The following is a 12,683-nucleotide window of genomic DNA, read 5'->3' as shown; positions in this document are numbered from 1 at the left end:
CTCAAATCACAAACATGTATGTCTCTTTGTCCTAATGTTAGAGAACAGTTAAGGTGTTCACCACACTTCACCCCCTTATTAGTGCCATGGTGAGTAAGGGTTAAACACCGGGATGAGGAGGCCTACTGTTGCTGGCTAACATGCCCAGTTAGAGGTTATTTGACCTGGGGTGCAAATCTGTCTTAAATAGGCCCTCTCCAGAGAGCCAGAGATGCAGGTTGGCATATCCATCGTTACAGGGGGTTGTGAGTCTGTCCACAATGCAGATCATGTTTGAAAAGAAAGCCTGAGTGAGGAGAATGTAAAGAGGCAAAAAGAAAAGAAAGAAAGAAAGAACTGTAAGTAAGGAAGATATGTTTTTCTGATGTTTTGTATGTTATACATACGTGTTTGGTATTTCTTGTTTGATTTTTTTACATTTGTTGGACATCCTATAATAGACTGTTTAATAGCAGATCCTCATTGTGGTTATGTTGTCACAATGAGGACCTGCTATTAAACAGTGTGATTATTCACCTTATTTTTAACATATTGTGTGCGGCGTGCGCCACCATTTGCAATTTGAATGTGCAAGGCTTCTGGTGTCATCCGCTGCCTGTTATTTTTAGCTGTACAAAAACAGCCCATGCTTGATATTGCAAATTGGGTATTTCTTTCTATCACAGTGTAACCATCATGGCTTCTTCCAGCGGGATAACGCGTCATGTCACAAAACTTATATCATCTCAAACTGGTTTCTTGAACATGACAGTGAGTTCCCTATACTCAAATTGCCTCCACAGTCACCAGATCTCAATCCAATAGAGCACCTTTGGGAACGGTAGATTCGCATCATGTATGTGCAGATGAAAAATCTACAGCAACTGCGTGATGCTATCATATCAATATGGACTAAAATCTCTAAGGAATGTTTCCAGCACCTTGTCGAATCTATGCCATGAAGAAGTAAGGCAGCTCTGTAGGCAAAAGGGGGTCCAACCCAGCACTATCAAGGTGTACCTATAGTGAACGATTTTTCCTGGCCAAATAGTGAAAATGTCACATAAAGTTTTTGTAGCCAGGATTTTCAAGACTTGATTTGATGTGCCTATCTTGAAAAATATTCATTGGAAAAAAAAAGGGTGACAACCAGCCCCGCTCTCCCTTTTACAGTGACAGCTGGCGTTATGGCAATATTGTTTGTACTTGACCGCCTCAGGCTAGGTGAGAGAAATATTATGTACAGATAAAGGATGAAGGCAGATGAAACCTGAAACCACCATTGGCTATATTTCAGCTCTGCAGTGTTTGTTTCTCACCGTTATATCCCCAACATGTCGTCACCATCTCAGAAGCCCAATTTCACAAGCACTTCGAATTAACCTAATTAGAATCTTGGCTTTTGACCCTTTCGATCAAGAAGGATGAGGGTGTGTAAATCAGATTGGTTCTACTGTGATCAGTAACATATGTGAACTGGAAAGAAGATGAATGTGCTCATGCCAGAGTCTATATCAATGAGCTGTGGTTTATGCAGCCTGTGGTCCAGGTTTAGTGTTGTGCCAATGCCAGGCATGTGATTGATGTATAAAATATAAAACTGATGTGTTGAGAGAGGCAAGAGATTTTCTTTCGTGCTTGTATGTTTCCTGTTAAAGGTGGAAAGCAAGAGTGAAGCGTTTCCTCCCATTTCCAAGATGATTCCAAAACATTTGTTAAGACATTATTTCATGCAGGTATAGGATATGTATTTTATGTTGATGTTCCTGAATATATAAAACAGATACCAGTCAGCGTGACAGGATTTACCTATGCCCCGCATATGAGAGTCTGAAATGAGGATGTGAATGTTTGTGTGTGTGTGTTCACATGCTGGTAAATGTCATGCTCTTTCTCAGTATGCTCTATCAAAAGGTATGGGACCTCACAGAGCAAAGCACTCAGAAAATGGGAAAGGAAAATATCACTTACGCATTTGACAAACATTAGGTTGCGGTGCTTTTGATCACAAATGTGAGTGTCGAGTAAATCTCAAATAAGAAAGAATTAATTTTCTGAGAAAATGTTAGCTTTCTTTGCAGGGAAATAAGCAATCTGCTTTTTGAATTATATATAGCCCGTGTGTGTGTGTGTGTGTGTGTGTGTGTGTGTGTGTGTGTGTGTGTGTGTGTGTGTGTGTGTGTGTGTGTGTGTGTGTGTGTGTGGTTACGTATGTATTCCCTACGTTAGGGTTTTTTAAATGGGGAATAAACATGCAGAAAGCTTTCTGTGATGAGTAAGTTTAGAGTTATGTCTATGGAATGTCCCCATAAAGCATGAAAACCCAACTCTTGAAAGATTTCACCTAAAAGATTCCTCATTTAATCTCAAACCTTGAACACTGATTGTGGCCTCCTCCCCTTTTGAAGAAAAACAGAACGGTGGAGTAATGCCATCCAAAGTAGATCATGCCAAATTACAGAAGTATACTTTCAATTTCACCCTTCTGAAGCAATGCTAAAGAAGCTAGCTCTTTGTCTCAAGCAAAACTATATATTCATTGGTTTTTAGTTTTGTACATGGTCCCTATATGGTCACTGTTTTATCCTTCATCGGGTGGAAATTGCAAGTCTCATCGCTTAAAGTCCAACTGAAATCAAAATTGACCCTATTTTCTTTGTTAGCGCATATTACTAGTCTTGTGGTGAAAAATTAATCCGTGCAAGTTAATACACAGAAAAAAAATTGTTTGCCGTCGTAATCTTTAATCAAAGTCTGAAAAGTTACTACCGGTCTAGAATGGCGTTCCTTCTCTGATGATGTAGGTTTGACGGCTTGGGTTGGGAAACGCTTAACCACTCCCCTCAAACCGTTAGTCTGCTATGAGCGAGAGATGGAGAGGAGGAGCGCTAGAGTAAAACCCTGCCCTCTGTTCAATATTCCTTTTCACTGGGAAATACGTCGCAACACGAAAAGTCGTTTGTAACTTCCGTTTCACGCGGACTTTAAAAAAACAATAGCACACCTCTCCTCAAAAAGCCATATGATTTGAGATATCATTCATGTCTGTAGGAATAACGGAGCAGGATTAAGAGTGTCCCTCCTTAGGAGCAGGAACATCTTGAGTTATGAAGTTCCTGTGTGCATGCGTGTTTTTAAACAAAATGTCAAATGATGTCATATAGGCCCTTTTCCTTGGTGAGCATTTTACATTTCTCTCTGTCCTCCCTTTTTTCCCCTCAGTATTGGAGAGAAACTAGAGGCCAAATGCCTCCCTGTCATGTTTCAGACTGCTTGTTCATGCAACAGCATGTGTTCTGCATCCCAGGAGAGCGACGTACATCATAGTAATACTGCTAACTCAGCACAGAACACTGCTATAGCCATAACCTTATAAGCAGCCCAGTGAGATCAATGCCTTGAGTCAGTTTAACAAACCAGCTTAGTTAAACCATTTAGCACCTTTGGAAATATTTCAGGACTGTGCATAATTTATTGAGCTGGATATGGTGAAATTGCTTGACAAGCTCATCCTTCCTGTTGATGTATTTCCTATAAAACAAATGTAGGCAGTGCATATGATTTGCTGCATGCTCTTCAGTTGAAGGTTGCATCTGCAAATCTGTATGCAACATGTATATGTTTTCTCAGAGAAAGAATATAAATATTAAATGTGTATATCAGCTAAAGTTTTTTTTTTTTTGTTTTTTTTTTTTTATGCATATTGATAGCATCAAAGCTAAAGATGAACTAAAAGACAAAACTCTTTTTTGCCAGTCTAAGCTTAGCTGGTCCAAGTTGGTTATTAAATGGATGGTCATTAGTTTGCGCAAGCTGGTCATTACCTGGTCCAAGCCAGATAGACCATCTCAGACCAGCAACAAACCAGCTACTAGCTAAAAGTAAAAGGTGGTTTTGGGAACATGTTGGCCAACCAGCCAATAACCAGAAATAGAACAAGCGAACAAGCACATGATCAGCATAGACCAGCTACAATGACCACCTTAGACAATCTCTCCGAACGTTATGTTCATAATTAAAAAAAAAAATTATTTGAATTTTATTTTTTGGTTAGTTTAGAGTTTTTTTTTTTTTACCTCTCTAGCCTCACCTTTCCATATGTGGTCTTGAAAGTCAAATTGCACTGATGTTCATATTCTTGTAGATAAGCTTGAAAATTCTCAGTCAGCAAATGTGTTTGAAGGCATTCAGCAAAGAGAAAAGGAAAACACAACCTGTCAAATATCAAAGAAGTGTATGCATGTGCATGCATATGTGTGTTAGCGTGTGTGTGTGTGTGTGTGTGTGTGTGTGTGTGTGTGTGTGTGTGTGTGCTCATTTCCATTTTAGTGACTATTCAGCAGCACTAGGGGGCCCTGCAGGGCTGCATTAGTGTGACTGTATGGTTTGTGTGTGTGTGTGTGTGTGTGTGTGTGTGTGTGTGTGTGTGTGTGTGTGTGTGTGTGTGTGTGTGTGTGTCTGTGTGTCTGTGTGTCTGTGTGTGTTTCTATGGACCCTACCGTGACAGATTTAATATCAGCCTTGCCAGTGACATTGACTTGAGAGTTCATCTTCTGTTAAAATCCTGATACTCTAACATGACATCAAACCCTCATTGACCAATAAGCACAATGTGTTCAGTGTGAAGCTGTTTTCACACTGACTAAAAAGAAAAGAAAAAAAGAAAAGAAAAGAAAAGAGGAAAGACAGGTGGACGCAACAGTTGCTGTTGTCCCTCAAAGCAATCTGGCCGAAAGCAGAGCACCTGTCAGATGTGTAACTTTATGAGGAGAAAGAGAGAAGGAGTCAGTATGAGACGTATAATGATGAATAAGATTTCATTATTCCTGCTTAAATTACCTATGTCGGCGCACTTTTGTGTGAATGATTAGATCTATGTGTCAAGTGTTTTGGGCTGAAATGTTTTACCTCTCCTAACTTTTTAAATGACAATTGTATTGCTTAGATATTGCTCTTTTGTAGCTCAGGAGATTATAGATTTAGAGGTTTTGGTTTCACTTTATTTTGATGGTCCCTTTAACACATTCTGTTGACTGTTACATTGCACCTACATGTCTACTAACTCTCATTGGAGTGTTAGAAGAGTATTAGTAGACTGTTAGGGTTAAAATAAGTTGACATGAACACCTCTGATGCAAAAGCCTCTAAAAGCCACCTCTGTCAAAAATGAGATAATAATATTGAGTCAATGCTCTCTGTACATAGGTATATGCTCATCAAATACTTTCACTTCAAACTCACTAAATCTCAGCCCATGAATGCCGGTACTTGAAACCTATACATAGGAGCCCGATAAAAATGTTAATATTAAATGAAAACATTAGACGGATTTAGAGGCTTTTGCATCTGAAGTCTTCACATGTAGTTGCAAATATACTTATAGTCAGTATAATTTCTGTTGGAGGAGCATCACAATAAAGAGTTAACAGACAGTCTACTAATACTCTAATGAGAGTTAGTTGACATTTAGATGCAAACTTATTGTCAGCAGAGAGTAGGGATCAGGCCCGGGGTGGGTAATCGGGAGAATTCCCGGTGGGCCGCTTCACTTTTGGGCCGGTCGAGGAAATTTTTTTTTTTTCACATTACGTTAGTTACATTAGGCTACACACGTTCCGCATTCTGACACTGCAGCGCGCAGCCTCTGCATGGGTTGTACCATGTGAGGGAGTTCTCCCCTCCCCTCCTATAGAATTGGTTGGGTCCATAGCCCGTCTTTTCCAAAACGTTTCCAAACCGCAGCACCGCCGGCGCCTACCGATAGCTGGGCCGGCCCCACCGTAACGCGTCAGGGAGGATGGATGGGAGGAAGAGGCCAGGAGGTATGGAAGCTTGTTTCCGCCACAGAATAAAACATTTTTAAAGATAATTGCGACTTTTTATCTCACAGTTGCGACTTTATTTCTCAGAATTGCGAGATATAAAGTCGCAATTGCGTGTTATAAAGTCAGAATTGCGAGATATAAAGTCGCAATTGCGTGTTATAAAGTCAGAATTGCGAGATATAAAGTCAGAATTCCGTGAAATAAAGTCGCAATTGCGTGTTATATAGTCAGAATTGCAAGATATAAAGTCAGAATTCAATTGTGTGAAATAAAGTCGCAATTGCTTCTTATAAAGTCTAAGTGAATTATTATTTAACCTTTACATTATTTGTTGAACCATGGAATTAATACAAACTACACAATAGTAAGAGCTGAACTGTTGCTTCATTTATCCAATTTGGAAAAAGTGCTAATTTGGAATTCCACCATGGAAAAAGTGGGCCGGTCTTGGGCCTGAAACTCCCGGGCTGAAAAGTGGCCCCACTCCGGCCCTGGTAGGGATGCACTGATACCCATTAATAGAGTTTTTTTTTTTTTTTTTTTTATATAATTTATTGGTCGATATCGGATATTTATAAGTACATGCTAATCCATTTTTACTTTTAGTTTCTCTTTGCCATTACTTCTAGTTAATCTTTAAAAACTCTAATAGTTTACTTAAATGTAATCTTTAGCAAATCTCAAAATTACTATAATTTTTTCATACTATATATTTTAATGTTGTGATGTCTATTCACTTGTAGCATTTAAAACAGTTGATTTTTTAGTTTTGTGTTTTATAATATTATCATTTATCAGTTATTGGGCATAACATAAAAATAATTAGGCTTATCTGTATTGGGCAGAATTTTAAAATCACTGTATCTCTAGTTCTCAGTTGTGTATCACTGAGTTATCAACATTCCTCCTAAAAATAGACACAAATAACAGCCCCGGAAAAAAAAATTATAAGAAAAGTTTGAGTTCACCAGACTTTGGTGTTCAGCCAGCACTATCTGCATCTTCGTCAACACTCTTGAGACCACGAGATGTAATTCTCATCTCAAAAAAACATGAATAAAGCAAAAGTCTCAATTTAATCTCATTTGTTTCTCCAAGATAGCAAAGAGATGGGATTTTCTATCCTATGGGTTTGTGTGCTGTTTAAGTCACTTCTCTCTATGTGTTAGGTGAGCTGTGCCATTAGTTTTCCCCAAAGCCATGACGTTGCTCTCTGTGTGTGTGTGTGTGTGTGTGTGTGTGTGTGTGTGTGTGTGTGTGTGTGTGTGTGTGTGTGTGTGTGTGTGTGTGTGTGCATGAGTCTGCTAGACTCATATGAGACATTACAGGATAGCTGAGCCTCTCTTATGGGCCACAGCTGCTCATGGCTGTTGTAGTGCCTGTGTGATGTCATCTTTAATGGACATCCATTTCCACTGGGAAACGGGAGGGAGATGATCTTCATAAAGCCACCTGCATACTGGTGCATGTGTACCACCACTACGTGACCTCTGAAAGAGAGAGAGAGAGAAAGGTGCATTGGGATATGAATTGATCAAACTGAACTCCTTGGTGGATTTGTTTCCAGAAGATGATTGCATTACTGGGGAACAGAAAAATCAATGTTTTTTTGGAAAATAATGGGGTGTGTGAGAGTGTGTGTTGGGACAAGGAGGGGGGGGTTGCGTTCTGGATCGCACCCTTTACGCAAACCCTACACCGCCTTGAGTAAAGGAGAGCCCCGCTAGGGACGTAAGGTGAGACATTGGGCAGATGGAAGGGTGACAGAGTGAATGTGTGTGTGCCTGAACGCGGTCTGGTGTGTGTGTGGAAATAGTAGATAGTATACTCATATTTTTTCAACTGAAATGTAGGGTATAGGCAATTTTTTTCATAAAAACTTTTTGTTATACTGGTTACAAATCTCTTCACATCCTGATAGCAATCTATAATAGAGGTTTAAATATTTAAAAAAGTTACATATATATTCTGTGTAAGTCTCAGGACCAAAAAATGTTCGTCCAATCATTGCATTCAGTCCAAATGCAATAATAGGATGTCCTAGCTGCCTGTCAACATGTATTTCCATACCTCCGCGCACCCTGCTCGCGCAAACATCACACATCATCAGTGCTTTCTGTAAGGCTATGCCAAGTTTTAGACAATCAAAGAGTGCCGCAAACAAACTGCAGAAAACAGTTTCCTCCGAAACCAAAACAATGAGCTTATGCTGCGTTTACGCCATGTCGTAACCGTAATTGCAAGATGGCAACTCGTGACGTTCTCAGACTCGGATGTGTTTCTCTGGCAACCCTATCAATGAATCTGCAGCAGTCAGGTGGTACAAGTCCGAGTAATCTATCGGTCTATCTATCGGTCTATCTATCGGTCTATCTATCGGTCTATCTATCTATCTATCTATCTATCTATCTATCTATCTATCTATCTATCTATCTATCTATCTATCTATCTATCTATCTATCTATCTATCTATCTATCTGTCTGTCTGTCTGTCTGTCTGTCTATCTATCGGTCTATCTATCTATCTATCTATCTATCTATCTATCTATCTGTCTGTCTGTCTGTCTGTCTGTCTGTCTGTCTGTCTGTCTATCTGTCTGTCTGTCTGTCTGTCTGTCTGTCTGTCTGTCTAAACAGAACTCAACTCTAAGATTTTAATGATGGAGATGAGCAGTGGGAGAGCCAACAGTTTTTCAAGGGAGGACAGAAGGAAAGGAACGAAAATATAAAAGGCTCTGGCGTGTTTTAATTATTAAACTCTACAAAAGAACTAAAGACTTGGTCTAAAGGTATACTGTCAAATGCAGAATAATCACTCTGTTCTCTCTGTTCCTTCTCAGCTGGTTGTTTTAATCTTTCCTTTCCCTCTGCTCTCATTTCCATTTGCCTTTAAAAGGGTTACTTTCTTCTTATCTCCTCTTTATTTCCTTCTCACACAGAATGATCTCCTTTGCTGTGTACGTGCATGTGAGTGTGCAGGTATGTTTCCATGTTTGTAAGCAAGCGTAATTCCACCCCCACCCTCTGCCTCATTAGGTTCATTCTGAAGGATTTGATTAAATATTTAAAGTGTGCAGCACTTTCTCTGGCATCAGGTGTAAGCCACCGCTGTAATCATAGATAACACTCTGTAATTACACTGCAGTTAACCATACAAGTGTGTGTGTGTGTCTGTGTGTGTGTTTGAAATATGAGCACACTAAACCCTGTAATTCATGTGTACCATCCCAGTCTCCCACACTGTGTTCTCCTTGCTCCTTCTGACACACACACACACACACACACACACACACTCACACTCACACACACACCTTTTTTCCCGTTTCGTAATCCTCCCACAATGCCTGCATGTTTCCTTTCTCTTTCTTTGATGCGGGATAGAGAGTGCAAAAGCAGCAGAGAGAGAAAGAGAAAGATGGAGGGAGGGAGAGATTACACTCATTCTGAATGCAATTATGCACACAGGCATGAATTTCTTAGACATCTGTTTTGATGCTGATATGTGGATGTTTATATAAGCTTTCTTAACATAATTATACATTTCTTAGTATATACAGTATATATGTGTTGTGTGTGTTTGTGTGTGTGGTTCAGGTATACTCTACGTTATAGGGACAAAATGTCCCCACAAAGACATCTGAAATCCTTGTCCTTGTGGTTAAATTTTTTGGTTCCCATGAGGTAAACAGCATATAAATCATAATAAGTCATGTTTTTTGAAAATATTAAAAAATACAAAATTATAAAAATGTAGAATGTTTTATGTGGTGGTTAGGTTTAGGGGTAGGGTTAGTGGATAGAATAATACAGTTTTTACAGTATAAAAATAATTGATGGAATGTCCCTATAAATGTGACACACACACACACACACACACACACACACACACACACACACACACACACACACACACACTCTCTCTCTCTCTCTCTCTCTCTCTCTCTCTCTCTCTCTCTCTCTCTCTCTCTCTCTCTCTCTCTCAACAAAACACTTAAATAAATAATCATTTGGACACAAATTTATCAAAGGGATATACCGTACTGTGCATACTGTAGCTCTATGATATTTGAAGAATGGCAAAAAAAAATTGTTTTGCTACAAAACATACTAAATGATGTAATGCAACACTATTCTATTGAGCCCAAAAATAATTCTGTTCTGAGTTGCTGATATCCCAGAGTTTCCTGAACTAATACAACCATGATGACTCCCTGTTTCTGTTATCTTGTTTTCCACTAGTCTCATTAAAAATCATTGTAGAAGCTACCCGCATACACGCCACAAACCTGTCAGATAAAGCTATGAGCTCAGGTTTGATGTGTGCTGTTGTTGGTTACCACAAAAATAAGATGTTCTATGAAATATTTGTTTGGAACACAAACAGATTAGAAAAGAATTTCATGGAGAAAGAGGAGGAAAAGAAAAAAGTGGGCTTGAAGATTTTAAATTAAAATGGTGTATGTGTGTTCTTTCATACATAAAATTATGGGGGTGATAAAGGCTTCCCCAAAATATGTCAAAACAAAAGACTGAGGGGATATTAAAAGTTTGTGATGTTTTTTTACAAGTATAAAAATGTTTCAACAGTGTTTTTTAAACCTGTTAGTGCCCACAGTTATATTAAGTTATTCAGCATTTCAATAGAATTCTTGTTCTCCTGCAGAAGTAACCATAGCAATAGGTTGCTAGAGCGCTTTCCGTTGAAATCTGAATCAGACAGTATGAGAAGAACGCTCATTGTTTGTCACTTTATTAAATGTATTAATCGCAAGTGTTGTAACATTTTTGGAAGTTTTTAAATGGTTAGTTTACGCAAACATGAAAATTCTGTCATTAATTACTCACCCTCATGTCGTTCCAAACCCGTAAGACTTAATGAAGATCTTTGAAAGAAATCTGAGAACTTTTTGTGTCTCCATTAACAGATACGCAACTACCACTTTGACGCCTCAAAAAGTTCATAAAGAGATCGTAAAACTAATCAATGAATTGAGCGGTTTAGTCCACATTATCTGAAGAGAATCAATCGCTTTATATGATGAACAGATTGAATTTAGGCTTTTATTCACATATAAACATTCATCAACGCACACATCAGTTGTGGGAAACGGAAGCTCAAGCATGTTCGGTTGACGTGCGAGAACCAGTGAGGTTCATTCTCGTGTGTCACGTAGCAGCTTTGAGCCAGAGTACTGAAAAACAACGTTTTTGTTTTCAACGGCTCTGGTTTGAGCTTCCTCAAGATTCAACAAGGTTTGTTCTCATGTTACGCAGCACGTTTGAGATTCTGTTTATGTTCAGTAATTGATACTTATATGTGAATAAAATCCCAAATTGAATCTGTTCATCATATAAAGCGATTGTGTCTCTTCAGAAAACCACTAGACTAAACTGCTTAATTCATATAAATTAGTTTTACGATCTCTTTATGACCTTTTTGAGGCGTCAAAGTGGTAGTTACGTGACTGTCAATGGAAGGACAGAAATCTCTCCGATTTCATTTAAAATTTCTTCATTTGTGTTTCGAACATGAACGAAAGTCATGTAATTGATGGCATTTTTGGGTGAACTAAGTCTTTAAGGTAATTGACATTTGGGTGCTATAGTGCCAAAAGACAATTCATTAGCGCAAGACAAACTTTAATAGTTTGTGCCACGAACACTAGTGACAAAACAACGCCGACCACCACACTGAAAGTGTGACTATGAATAAATCGTGTGAAAAATCCAAGAAAAAGCTGGATAAGATCAGCAATGGATTTAATGTCTTTAATTGTGAGTATCAAAATTACTGCGAAGTTCTGCATAGACTAATGAAGAGCAAAACAACTGGTTATGATGATGTGTTTGTATAAAGTTTCCAACTTTTTTTCTTTTTTTTTTTACCATATAGACTTCCATATCAGATGGAACTCTGTGTCCGACTTTAAAGTGCTGAACCAGGCCTATAGCAGAGCTCACAGGGGGAAAATGGCATACCAAGAGTTAGGTAGGGGGTGGCTTGTGGTTTGTTACTTATGCATATGTTATTAATGCTAATGCATACTTTTGCATACATTACTATGCTTACTTCTTACTTATGCATATGGCTTGTTAGGGGGTGGCTTGTTACTTATGTTACATGACTGACATTTCTTCCTCTACATTTCTTTCTGCTAGTCCTTTATACCTTCTTTTTTTTTCAGGACAATTCTCCATTGTCCTGAAGCCGAACGTGTGTTGCGTATGTAATGTTTTCCCAGAGTTAAAGGCATTGCTCGGAGGTTGTGCTTGTACCTTTGGATGATGTGCAGACGAAAAGGTGTTTAAAAGGCTTTGTTTCCTCGGAGGCACACACACACACACACACACACACACACACACACACACACACACACACACACACACCCCTGCAGTAAAACCTGATATGGCTCTAGTGATGGAGTCTGTCTTTGGCAGGTGCGGTTTCTTGGCGCTCCTTGTAGCCTGCGGCGATGGGACTTTTTCGTTGACCGTGCTCTGTCCAAGAGAGCTGGAGAACATTACATCGCACATTATCTCAGAACAATAAGCCATATCCTGCAAGTTTTATTCCCCAACACACATGACAACACACTCTCACACTGAGTCCAAGCAAAGCTCTAGAAGTTGTTCTGCTATATCCTGATTAAAATGTTCATGTTCATGTCTAATGTGTAATGGATTACTAATAAATGCGTAAATAAAATATTTCCAATAATGTATATTACAGCTGATAATAATAAAAATGTAAATGCAAATTTATACAAAATACATTTGAATTTCTTTTTTATGCTTAATAAGTTAGAGCTACTTGCTCCAAAATAAACCCCTTTATAACAGAACATATGAGATTATGAGCAAGTGGCGAGCCAGTACTTA

General features: G+C 38.8%; 1 long non-coding RNA gene across 1 annotated transcript; it reads left to right on the top strand.

Annotated features, from left to right (window-relative positions):
* Nucleotides 1-8,514: 8,514 nt before the first annotated feature.
* LOC307147203 lies at nt 8,515-12,412 on the top strand. The gene is made up of 5 exons (XR_013819236.1): nt 8,515-8,593; nt 8,744-8,783; nt 11,698-11,793; nt 11,990-12,105; nt 12,243-12,412. It is a non-coding gene; the product is annotated as an uncharacterized lncRNA (long non-coding RNA).
* The last annotated feature ends 271 nt before the right edge of the window (nt 12,413-12,683 follow it).

This window comes from Squalius cephalus (genome assembly GCF_949319135.1).
Source record: "Squalius cephalus genome assembly, chromosome: 19".
NCBI classification, from domain to species: Eukaryota; Metazoa; Chordata; class Actinopteri; order Cypriniformes; family Leuciscidae; genus Squalius; species Squalius cephalus.
The sequence above is the reverse complement of the archived record's forward strand: the minus strand, read 5'-3'. Positions and strand labels throughout refer to the sequence as shown.